Source organism: Carcharhinus amblyrhynchos, chromosome 7 (genome assembly GCF_965287045.1).
Source record: "Carcharhinus amblyrhynchos chromosome 7, sCarAmb.v2.hapA, whole genome shotgun sequence".
Lineage (NCBI taxonomy): Eukaryota > Metazoa > Chordata > Chondrichthyes > Carcharhiniformes > Carcharhinidae > Carcharhinus > Carcharhinus amblyrhynchos.
Genome location: NC_137330.1, coordinates 74,417,425 through 74,430,588, shown reverse-complemented (window position 1 = coordinate 74,430,588; position 13,164 = coordinate 74,417,425). Strand labels below are relative to the sequence as shown.

Sequence of the window (13,164 nt, the reverse complement as noted above, 5' to 3'; positions counted from 1 at the left end):
GGGTGGAAACTGGAGAAGTGGAGCATTGTGAGATTGTCTGTGGGCTTGCGGTACAGTGAGGTGCTGAGGTGACCGTCCTTAATGGAGATGCGTGTGTCCAAGAATGCAACTGATTCTGGGGAATAGTCCATGGTGAGTCTGATGGTGGGGTGGAATTTGTTGATATCATCATATAGTTGTTTCAGTGATTGTTCACCATGAGGCCAAAGGAAGAAAATGTCATCGATGTATCTAGTGTACAGCATCGGTTGAAGATTCTGTGCAGTGAAGAAGTCTTGTTCGAACCTGTGCATGAAGATGTTGGCATATTGAGGTGCAAATTTGGTCCCCATGGCTGTTCCATGTGTCTGGATGAAAAACTGGTTGTTGAAGGTGAAGACATTGTGGTCCAGGATAAAGCGGATGAGTTGTAAAATTGCATCTGGAAACTGGCAGTTGTCAGCATTGAGTACTGAGGCAGTCGCAGCAATGCCATCGTTGTGGGGGATGTTGGTGTAGAGCGCTGAGACATCCATTGTGACGAGGAGTGTCCCTGGTTCAACTGCTCCGTGTGTGCTGAGTTTCAGTAGGAAGTCCGTAGTGTCGCGACAAAAGCTGGGGGTTCTTTGTACAATGGGTTTCAGGATGCCCTCGACGTAGCCGGAGAGGTTCTCACACAAGAAAGGATGTCCCGAAGCATGGTACATTGGGGAGACCATGCAGACGCTACGACAACGGATGAATGAACATCGCTCGACAGTCACCAGGCAAGACTGTTCCCTTCCTGTTGGCGAACACTTCAGTGGTCACGGGCATTCAGCCTCTGACCTTCGGGTAAGCATTCTCCAAGGCGGCCTTCACGACACACGACAGCGCAGAGTCGCTGAGCAGAGACTGATAGCCAAGTTCCGCACACATGAGGACGGTCTCAACAGGGATCTTGGGTTCATGTCGCACTATCTGTAACCCCCATGACTTGCCTGGGTTTGCAAAACCTCACTTACTGTACTGTCTGGAGACAATACACATCTCTTTAAACTGTGATCAGTGCTCCTTCCACTCACATTATCAGCCACTTCAGGTCTTGAACAGCAGGTTAGGTGTAAGGATTCGCATTTTAATCAGTAATCTCTAAACTGTCTGTGCTTTATATGCTCTGTCTGAGGCCAGAACTCTCCATTCACCTGACGAAGGGGGTAACCCCGAAAGCTAGTGAGTATATTATCAAATAAATAGGTTGGACTAAAACCTGGTGTTGTCAGACTTTTTACTGTGTTTACGCCAGTCCAACGCCGGCACACCCACATCATAGGCAATGCTAGCAGAGAGTTGGTTGCAGTTGTTAAAAAAATCAATAAAACTTTTAAACCAGCAGGTGTTTGTGTCTTGGCGTGAATCCGTTGGAACTAGCTAAAAGCTAAAATAAACAAAAATGAGAACTGGGCAAAAGTCATCTGAAAGTGAGTGTATTCGTAACTTTCCATAGAATGATTCAGAAGGATGTTTTTTTTTCCGTTGCCAGTTACGCTAGAGCAAATTGAAATTCTAAAACAAAATATAAAATGCTGGCGATATTCAGCATCTGTGAAGAGAGAAATCGAGTCAACACTTCAAGGGTGGCACCCATCAGAATAGAAAACGGTGAGTATTTCTGATTTACAGTATCTGCTATTTTTCTTTTTACCTTTGCATTAATGGAATCAGTGTTAACCCCCCCACCGCTCAAACAAAAAATGTTGCAATGACTCTTGGAGACATACCCAGGAGGTCAGGTTCTCTATCTTGTTCTTCACTTGTGCTGGCTGGGGGGAACAGGCAGTACCTTGACAATTCCCTGTTTTTGCAAAGGTATGTAAAATATGTGACTAATTTGTCCAGGATATTAGGTTTTACGTTTGATTAGCTTACGTCACTTGCCAAGATACCATCAAATATAATGTGCAGACTCGAGGACACTTACCTTAGTGAGTTCTACACCAAAGTAGTGGAGTGAACAGTTACACAGAGGGGTCTCCTGAGAGAAGTACCGGGGAAAGGGCGTTCTTGCAAGTTTCTGTTCATAGCGCCTGTTCACGAGCTGTCGAGGAGGCTCTTAAAATTAAGCTGGTTCCTTCAGTCAAGTCAACTGACAGGTGTGTGTAAAAAGCCTTTGCATTTATCTTATTCCTTAATTCACTGAGAAACCCAAAATGTGTGTGTTGGGGGGAGGGGGAATCTCACTTTCATTCAGCTTGCCCCAACATTGACTGTTGTGGATAAGGCTTCTTGAAGTGTTATGGAAACGCGACAGGTTCATTCAAGTCATTAGATTCAGAGATAGGTGAGTGCCTTCACATCTATGTCGAGCATTCAGGTGCCCAAAGCTTCCATGTTCGGAGCATGAATTCCACCTCCTTCCCCTACTCCTCCATCTCCATTGACAGCCTTATTTGTACCGCACCAATGTCGACAAGCACTCCTAATTGACCCCCTCCCAGTGCAGATGACCTGTTATTGCACTATTCGCTGGACAAGGATCTAATGAGGTTGAGGAAATAATTAATTTCTGTAGAGTATGGAGAAATTCAAAAGCTAACGAATCTCCAGAAGCCGATGACCCACATCTTCTGGTTTTAAACAAGATGGCTGCCAAGATAATGGACATGCTAGTTGAAGCTAGAATTTATTAGAGATTGTACAATGGCTTCACTGACGGGCTACAATTAATCAAGTTGATCTGAGTGGAGAAGTCATCAGGATCCTTTGCATCTGGGTTGACTTCCCATTTTAATCTTGCAGGGCACCACTCGGGTGCACCGCAGACACTTCTAGCAAGACTAACATTTTTTCAATAATCAAGCATTTCGTCCCTGTTTATGTGTGCTGTTCCGTGATAAATCTTCAGCAGCGAATGCTGTACCTCTTAGGAACTATTATTTTCCTTTCTCTCCATCATAACTTTTCCGCCGTCCATCTTTTTCCCATTTGCTCCCTTTACTCTTCATCTGCTTGTTCCTGCACTTGTTTTACATCAATATCTGGACTGTCCTCAACTGGGACAGCTGCTAACCCTACAGGCTGTGTCCACTCTCAATCTTGTTTTACCAAGGCCTTTGCTGCCTGATCGGCAAAATGATTTTGTTGCTGCACTATACTCTCAATTTTCCGGTGAGCTTGAACTTTTATTACCACTGCTTCTAAAGGAACACTGGCTGCCTGGAGTAAATTCCTGAGAATGCAGGCTATGGAGGATCATTTTTCCATCAAGATGAAGGGCTCCAAAATATTGACTGCCCACGATGCGCAAGCTAGTGCCCTCACACACCGATACATCCCTCTGGCAACGGAGTAACTGAGCGCAATAACACCCCATCAGTCTCAATCTGTCCCCATGCTGCTGAGCAACTACAGCTGCCTGTATTCCATTGTTTTCCTCACAGAAAGTATGTAATGGTTTAATGACCAAAGCTGGGGCTATTACCAAAGCCTGTTTCAAATCTGAAAAAGCCTGTACTTCTGCATCTTCCCACTCTATCTTTTCCTAACTAGCCCTTCTTTCCTGTACCAAGTTCTCTAAGGGCTTTCCTACATTGGGCATAATCTTCCAGAAAATTCCTATAATAATTAAAAAATCTTTATTACTTGCCTCTACTTTCTCAGAAGACTAAGAAAATTTGGCATGTCAGCTACGACTCACCAACTTTTACAGACACACCATGGAAAGCATTCTTTCTGGTTGTATCACAGCTTGGTATGGCTCCTGCTCTGCCCAAGACTGCAAGAAACTACAAAAGGTCATGAATGTAGCCCAATCCATCACGTAAACCAGCCTCCCATCCATTGACTCTGTCTACACTTTCTGCTGCCTTGGCAAAGCAACCAGCATATTAAGGACCTCACGCACCTTGAACATTCTCTCTTCCACCTTCTTCCAGGAAAAAGATACAAAAGTCTGAGGCCATATACAGACTGACTCAAGAACAGCTTCTTCACTGCTGCTGTCAGATTTTTGAATGGGCTTACTTTGCATTAAGTTGATCTTTCTCTATACCCTTGCTATGACTGTAACACTATATTCTGCACTCTCTCATTTCCTTCTCTATGAATGGTATACTTTGTCCGTATGGCGCAATACTTGTTGTTACTTTTGAAAATGTATTCTTGATAGAACTGACAATGAAAAGATAAATGGAAAGAATTATTCCAGAGTGTTTGAAACAATACTTTTCATTATATGTTAATACATGTGACAATAATAAATCAAATCAAATCAAATCTTATCCCTTTTCCAGTCTTTGTACACAAATAACCTTCCCACAGTCCTCTGGAAACTATTTTTTTCCCGAATACCATAACCTAATAACATCTTTGAAACGGAAATCAGACCTTTCAATTTGAGCCAGGCCACAACTTATTTCAGTTGTTTGTTCTTATATTAAATAACATAATTTTATTAAGGTAACTTGCTTACAGCACATTTTCTTATGTCAGAATCATCCCAAACTCAGAAAACAGTGTTTGGGGCTTTCAACTGTCCATTAATGTTTATGTTGTCTCTTCTTTCCTTTAAGAAAACTTTGTTCCTTCATTTGCAGCTATCACCTAAACTATATTCTACTTCATTGGATCTCTTTAAATGTCTGTCTTGTATCCAATGCATCCCACTTTTTATTCTGTCCTCCTCTGTTCAGTATCAGCTCCTCTATAACGTATCTTTTATTACCCTGTTCATTTTCCTTTCTCATCTACTCCACTGAATTATTTCCCTTATCTCTAATTATATTAATCTGTCAATCTGGTGTTATAGGCAGGCTCTCCAGTTTAGCCCCTCTTGCATCTAATACAGTTTTCAACCTTCTCATATTTACAATTTACAACAGGGTATACTTTGTGTTCAAAACTACTCCTCCAGTTTTATGGTTGATTCACTACTTTGCATATCCATGTCAGACATTTTAATTGGAATGCATTATGGCAGTATAATAATTCCCATCATTAAACACGCATCCCCATTCTATGTTATGTAACTCTCCTTTGTGTTAGATTTTTGATTTCATGTTTTAAAACTACTTCAAGTTTTATAACACAAAGATCCATCCCGTCTGGGACAGAATGGATTAATTCTCTGCCTGTTTCAGCAGGGACGGAGTAAGTTCACTCAGATTGACATCATCACTTCAAACACTCTGGACTAATTCTTTCCATTTATCTTTTCATTGTCAGTTCTATCAAGAATACATTTTCAAAAGTAACAACAAGTTTGATCCAGGCTAATCCAAAATTAAATTTGTTTTTATCACTTTTAAATATCCCTACTAAATTAAAACTTTTACACTTACCATCTCTCCAGTTGAGCTCAAAATTTGCATGATTAATTACTTCTACAACTTTGCCTCTGTAACCAACACAGACAAGAACAAAATCAAACCGACTGTGTGCTGAAATGGTTAACTCTCCTTACAGCCTTTCAGACATAACGTAGCACCATCTTGAAATTGATTTTCCTTTCCCAATGTGGCAGAGCTCAAATCTCTGTCGGATTTCTATTCTTGAAAATTATCATGGATCGCACAATTACATCCTCTCTCTCTCTTTGCCATACACAGAGAGCCCGTGTCTGCTTCTTTCTGTTAACCATTTACTCCCTCTTTGGATTATAATGCTTTAGACCAACCAATTTAACCTGTCTCGCCCTTTCTCTCTTTCACAAGTTTCTCACAGGAGACCTATACTCCTGGGACCTCTCCCTGCCGGTTCTCTCACACAGCCTCGTCTCGTCCCTTCTCTACCTCTGGAACCCCTCCTTGTGAGTTCCTTGCGCCCATCTGTACACACAGTCTAGCCCCTTGACAGTTCTGTAGCTACGTGGCTCTTCGCTCCACTGCTTTGGAGTATCTAGAGTCCATCCCCGGCCTCGCTATGTTTACGCGTAGCTTCTCTGCAAACACCACTTCTACCCATGTGGCTTTTTGCTCTGCTCTGTGAGAGATCCGAGAGTCCGTCCCCGGCATCTCTGTGTTAAGCTTGCGCTCTTTACATACACACTGCTTACCACCTCTTCTCCAGTTCAAGTACTCAACTTACGGCTTCCAGCTGCCAGACATATAGCCCCCTAGCTACTGGGTTGTATTTAAAGAAAGTGCTCACCTATCGTTTGGGAACACGTGTACGGGAGAAAACCACAGCAAGTCCCCGTCCAAGTCACGCATCATCCTGACTTGGAATTTTATCGCTGTTCCTCTATTGCCACTAACTTAAAATCTTTGCACTCTCTACCTAATAGCACTATGGATGTATCTTCACCACTTAGACTGCTCCCATTCAAGATGAAAGTTCATCAGCACCTTCTTAAAGGCAATCAGGTTTGACACTAAATGCAAGCCTTACAAACAATGCCACATCCTGCGAAAGAAAAATCAAAAAATCTAGTTAAACTTTAATGAGCGGCTTACATCTGTGTCATCCATGTGTTTTACCTCACAATTGAAGATTTTTTTTCTTCTTAATATTCTTCTCAGGAAAGACAAATTCTGTGTTTCCAGCCTGTTTATACATTCTTAACTCCAAGGATTAAACACAATGATTTGTTTGTTTCACCTCAACTTTAAATATCTTAATGTGGGTTCAAAGATCTTGACCCAGATCTTCTGGTGGCCAAAGTGGTGAACAATGAAGCATTCGCAGATACTGAGGGCCACATTGAAATTGGAAGTTCTGGGGAGTAGGTTTGTACTTTAGCCCCACATTTCTGGTTTGCTAGAAATTGTTCCCTTGGAGCCCATACTGATAGGATTTGTTAGTGTGTTAATGTGGGTTGTTTGCCTGGGCTTCACCAGTTTTTTAAAATCTTGATTTATGTTGCTTTGTTCCGAGCAGGAGTAGAGCCTGTGTGAAGCAGCCCTTTAACTCAGGAGAAGTGATAGGTTGAGGGAGCTAAGTCTGTTCTCCCTGGAGAGATGAAGGTTGAGAGGCGACCTGATAGAGGTTTATAAAATGTAGAGAGGTATAGAAAGGTTGGATTCTCGGAGGCTATTTCCCAGGGCTGAAATGGTCGCTACGAGAGAACACAGGTTTAAAGGTGCTGGGGAGCAGGCACAGAGGAGATGCCAGGGGTAAGTTTTTTACTCAGAGGGTGGTGAGTGAGTGGAATCGGCTGCCGTTGACGGCGGTAGAGGCGAACTCGCTGGGGTTAAAATTACTGTGGCAAAAGAGTGGCAAAAAAGACAGTAGGACTAGGGGGCACAGCCTCAAGATAAAGGGGGGGCAGTTCAGAACGGAGTTGAGGAGGAACTTCTTCACTCAAAGGGTGGTGAATCTCTGGAATTCTCTGCCCGTTGAAGTGGTGGAGGCTGCCTCGCTAAATATTTTTAAGAAGCGGGTTGATGGGTTTTTGATAAGAGAGGGGATTAAGGGTTATGGGGAGAGGGCGGGAAAGTGGAACTGAGCCACGACAGATCAGCCATGATCTTATTGAATGGCGGGGCAGGCTCGAAGGGCCAGATGGCCTACTCCTGCTCCTATTTCTTATGTTCTATGTTAGGAATTCAGGGAGAATCAAGAACAAGAGAAAAAGACAGCAAGGAGAATAAGAAGTTAAGGGCCAGAGTCAGATAATGACCCAGTAAAAACAGTAGGAACTGGATAAGGAAATTTAAAATGACTAGGCTTTTTACCTGAACACTCTGAGAATTCAATATAAAGTAGATAGATTTTATCTTGATAGATAGATGTGAAGGCTATTCTATAGTTGGCATTAGGAGACATGGTTCTAAGATGAGCAAGGGTGCTAACTAAACATTTAGGGCTATTCAGTGTTTAGGAAGGACAAATAGAAAGGAAAAGATGCTGGAATTGCATTGTTAATTAAAGAAGATATTGAGGAAAGATATTAGAACAAATGATCTAGAATCTGTAAAAGCCAAGGGGCAAAAAACATTTATAGGGTGGTTGAGACCACCAGAGTGGTAATGTTGGAAATATCTTTGAACAGGAAATCAGGGCTGCATGGGATAAAGTAACAACTGTGATTATGGGTGACTTTAATCTGCATATAGATTGGGTTAAATTCATCTTGGTACAATAGAGGGAGAATATCTGGAGTGTATACAGGGTGGTTTTATGGACCAATATGTTGAGGAACCAACAGGAAACAGGGCATCTTGGACTGGGTGTTGTAAAATTAGAAAGGATTAGTTGGCATTCCAGTTGTGAGAGGGCCTTGGAAATGAGTCACCATAATATAATGGAATTATTTATCAAGGTGGATAATGTAGTTGATTCTGAGACCAGGGTCCTGAATCTCAATAAAGGTAACTATGAAGGTATGAGGCATGAGTTGACAATGAAGAACAGGAAACATTACTGAAATGAAGGACAGTAGTCAGGCAATGGCAGGAATTCAAGGAACAAATAAGTGAATAAGTTGTTTATTCCTATTTGGCACAAGAGTGGAAAGGGAACTGTAGTTAACCAGGACTTACAAGGGAAATTACAAATAGCATTAGATTCAAAGAAGCATACAAATTGTTAATAAAAAGAACAGACTTGAGGATTGAGAACAGTTGAAGAAAGGGAAATCATGCTTGACAAATCTACTGGAATTCTTTACAAATGTAACTTGGGGAGTTGACCAGAGAGAACCAGCGAATGGAGTTTATTTAGGCTTTCAATGAGGTCTCACATAGCACATTACAAGGCAAAGCTACAGCACTGGTTTGTTGGTAGTGTCTTGAGATGAATAGAAAGCTAGTCAGCAGCCAGGAAGCAAAGAGTTGGAATAAATTGTTCTTATTCCAATTGGCAGTGACTAGTGGGGTACTGTATGGATCTGTCCTAGGATCCCAACTGTTGATGTTCTATATTAATGATTTGGATGAAGGAACTAAATATATTATCTCCAGATTTGCAGGTGATGCAAAGTTGAGTGGAAGAGTGAACTGTGAAGAGGATGCAGAAATGTTTCAGCATGATTTCGACAAGCTGAGTGAGTGGGCGCATGCATGATAGATGCAGTATAATGTGGATAAATAAGAGGTTACCCACTTCAATAATAATAATAGGAAGGCAGATTATTATTTGAATGGGTGTAAATTACAAGGGGTGGATACTTAGCAAGACCTTGTTGTCCTTGCGCATCAGTCGCTGAAAGTAAGCGTGAACGTCCAGCAGGCATTAAAAAAGGTAAATGGTATGTTGGCCTTCACAACGAAAGAATTTGAGTATAGGGAAAGGAATGTTTCACTGTAATTGTACAGGGCATTGTGAGGGCACACCTGGAGTATTGTGTGCAGTTTTGGTGTCCTTTTCTGAGGAAGGATGTTCTTGCTATAGAGGGAGTGCAATGATGGTTTGCCAGTCTGATTCCTGGAATGGCAGGTCTGTCATATGAGAAGAGACTAAATTGGTTTGGATTACATTCACTGGAGTTTAGAAGAGTGAGAGAAGATCTCACAGAAACTTATAAAATTCTAACGGGATAAGATGGTAGATTCATAAAGAATGTTCCCTGATGTGGGGAAATCCAGAACTAGGGATCATAATTTGAAGATAAGGGGACTGAGGTGAGGAGAAATTTCTTCACCAGAGACTGGTGAATCTGTGGATTTCATTACCATGGAAAATAGTAAAAGCCAAAATGTTGTGTGATTTCAAGAAGGAATTAGATATAGCTAAAGGGATCAAGTGATATGGAGGAAGGCGGGATTAAATTTGATGATTGGCCATGATCATAATGAATTGCTGAGCAGGCTCAAAGTGTCAAATGGCCTATTCTTGCTTCAGTTTTTTGTTTTTTAAATTATGTTACGTGTAACTCAACCCATACTGAATCCAAGACAGTTACATCCCGCAGCAACCAACAAAAGGTAAAAAATTTAATGTAAAATTGAATCAGTGAATTAAGCCTCAGCTTTGCTATGACAGGAAAATTCAGCCCTTAACTTCAAATCTTTACTGCTTGGATTTTCTCTCAGGTTGTCTATTTATCTTGTGATCAAATATTGACTTACAGTAAACAAGACTATCTAATAATTGTGTTAATACATGATTTTGATAGAATCCTTTTTATGAACCTTTTTGGGGGGAGCAGGGTGAAGATTGTGCATTATGTACAGCACAATTGTCAGCCATTTACAAAAAAGTGAGTTACAACTTTGTTATGCACAAGAGTATATAAAATGAGTGCAATTTAAAAACATGTACAGGTTTGCAGAGGAAATAAATTTTCAAGAAGTGGCTTGTTGACATATATCTCTGATATTTGCTGTTTTCTCTGTGACATACTATGGTGACACTGGCCCCAGTTTTGCCTTGGTTTTGATGGGAAAGAATTAATATTCATTGTCATGATCCATTGCAACATCAATGTAGCTTGAGCAAATTAAACAGGAATCCTCAAGTTGCGATCTACCTGTCACTGTTCTATCACAGGCTGAGTTGTGAACCATCCCCTCTCCCTCCCCTTCCCTGCGGAATGAGAACTTGTCGTTTTTCACTCTCACATCACCGTTACAGACAGCATAAAAGGTTACAACTTGTTCAATCAAGTGTAACTGAGTTGTGTACAGTGATCTAAATAGTAAATATATCTGAACAAGAGATCTGACCTTCGAACAAACATAGTTTCATATTTGAGTGTTGCCTAATGTCTCCATTATGATTACTTGCTGGATTTTAATTCTCTAACTAATATTTTAAGATAAAGTTTTCCAGGTTCTATCTTCACACTATTTGCATGTCCCAATCGTTGTTATTCTCTGTGTAAAACTTTGTGATTTGATTTTAGTGCTTTTCATTTCGTGGATGGGTATCTGTGAAAATCTTCATTATAGAATCATAAAATTGTAGAAATAGCAGAAGGAGGCCATTTGGCCCATCAAGTGTGTACCGACCACAAACGCAACCACACCCCGTCCCCATAATCCCTATAAATCCTTGCTTGCCTCCCTGACACAAAGGGGTCATTTTAGCATGTTCAATCAACCTAACCAGCACATCTTTGGACTGAATACAATTGGTCATTTGGACAACTTGATGACACCACTGCAGCTCTCATTGATTGCCTTAAAGAATACTAAATGAATTTCAAATCAAGAGGGTTCTCATCATTGATATTGTTAGATCTCTCAGCAGGACTTCCTTTGAGGTCAGCAGCATGAGCCCTTATTTCACAGCTGGCCACATAATCCAGTCTGTTAAGTTTGTTATTCTATTCCTAGGGACAGCGCCTTCCTGAACTGAACAATGAATCTCAGCTGCAAATATGCTGCAGTGTATAATTGTTCTCCCCACATGGTTTGCTGGAAAGAATTGGCACATCACAGAAACAGCTGAAATACCTTATTTAAATATTTTAATAACCTAATTGTTTAGTTCAAGTAGGAACTTGGAAACAAGGGTTGTCTTGTAATTGTGCATTCTCAGTTGTGATTAGACATGGTTGCAAAGAAGTTCTAATTGCAACATCCTGCACTGCCAACACTCTACCCCCACCACCACCCACCACCCGCCCCCAACCCCTCACCTTCCAAAATTCAGGCACTAGAAGTAGTGGAGTCAATCTTACTTTGTATCTATTACTCCTGCAAAGAGACACCTTGTGCCACCTCCAGTAAAATACTTCTGTGCACCTCCAGCATCTCTATGTCAGTGTCAGATCAATTTGCATACGCAAAGAGCATTCCTCTCTTGGTTTTAGGATCCACCCAGAAAATGAATATTAAACTACAGGGGACATAGAATCCTACCATGCACAAGGAAGCCATTCGGCTCATTGAATTGGTACCAACCATAATCCCACCCAGGTTCTATCCCCATAACCCCATGCATTTACCCTAGCTAGCCCCCCGACACATTAAGGGACAATTTAGCATGGCTAATCCATCTAATCTTTAAATCTTTGGACTGTGAGAGGAAACCGGAGCACCTGAAGGAAACCCACATGTACTCGGGGAGAATGTGCAAACTCCACACAGATAGTGACCTAAGCCGGGAATCAAACCCGGGTCTCTGGTGCTGTGAGGCAGCAATGCTAGCCACTGTGTCACTGTGCTGCCCCACATGCTCTGTGGAAGCTCTGACTAGATTTTATCAGATGCTAAAGTGGTCTAAATAGTTGCGCTTGAAGGTACCGCTGGAGGTTGCCAAAGGTGTTAGAAACAATTTTTTTATACTTCCTTCTGTGAAGCATTGAGGAACAATAGCGCTATTCCCAACTTGAGAACATAACCGAAAGAAAAAATGCTGGAAAATCTCAGCAGGTCTGGCAGCATCTGTAAGGAGAGAAAAGAGCTTTGACAAAGGGTCATCTGGACTCGAAACGTCAGCTCTTTTCTCTCCCTACAGATGCAGCCAGACCTGATGAGATTTTCCAGCATTTTCTCTTTTGGTTTCAAATTCCAGCATCTGCAGAAATTTGCGTTTATTGAGAACATAACTTTGGGCAGCTGCCGACTATTCTCAACGCTCCTGAATCTTCTCTCTGTATCAAAGCTTGCAATGTTTGCTGAATGAAAATCCTCAGTTTCCATTCTCTTGCCCACAAGTGGAAGAAAAATCTTATAGTGTTAATCCTCAATAAGGTCCCCAGGTTACACTATGACTGGCTGCTCTCCTCTCCACACCACTCTTACTCACCACATTGTTGCTGTTACTCCTGGCTTTACAGGAGATGCTGTGTCTCATACCAACACCATGACTCTCCCCCACTCCCTAGTCTCCTTCACTCCTGAACTGGTTGCTAATTCATAGTATTTTTTTGGTGCAGATTTGATCAACTGAATAGCCTCCTTTTACACTGTAGGGATTCTATAAGAGAAATGGAGTGGATTAGGGAAATGCTTCACAAGTTCAGGGCCTTAGGAGAGGAGCGATTACAATTGGGAATGCCCAGATGCTATAAGGGTTCAATTTGACACCATGCTCTTGCTCATTCCATGTCAGAACTGTGCCAGGAGCAGGCCTCCACAAGGGAGTCTAAGCTGTATTCCTTGGGCAGCATGGTGGCACAGTGATTAACATTGCTGCTTCACAGTGCCAGGGACCCAGGTTCGATTCCCAGCTCAGGTCACTGCCTATGCGGAATTGGCATGTTCTCCCCGTGTCTGCCTGTGTTTCCTCCTGTTGCTCCATTTTCCTCCCACACTCCAAAGATGTGCAGGTTAAGTTGATTGGCGATGCTAAATTCTCTGTCAGTGTACCGGAGTATGG

At 41.8% G+C, this 13,164-nt stretch overlaps 1 protein-coding gene across 7 annotated transcripts in view; it reads left to right on the top strand.

Annotated features, from left to right (window-relative positions):
- Positions 1–1,713: 1,713 nt before the first annotated feature.
- LOC145345055 (amine sulfotransferase-like) overlaps positions 1,714–13,164 on the top strand; it is a 94,360-nt gene continuing 82,909 nt past the window's right edge. For 4 of the 7 annotated variants that reach the window (XM_080192602.1, XM_080192604.1, XM_080192594.1 and 1 more), the window contains exon 1: positions 1,740–1,827. The gene's annotated coding sequence lies outside the window, so the exon portion shown is untranslated. Of the gene's footprint in view, positions 1,828–1,921; positions 2,112–13,164 lie in introns of those variants that run through there. The other 3 variants (XM_080192596.1, XM_080192603.1, XM_080192599.1) reach the window with 3 other exon arrangements.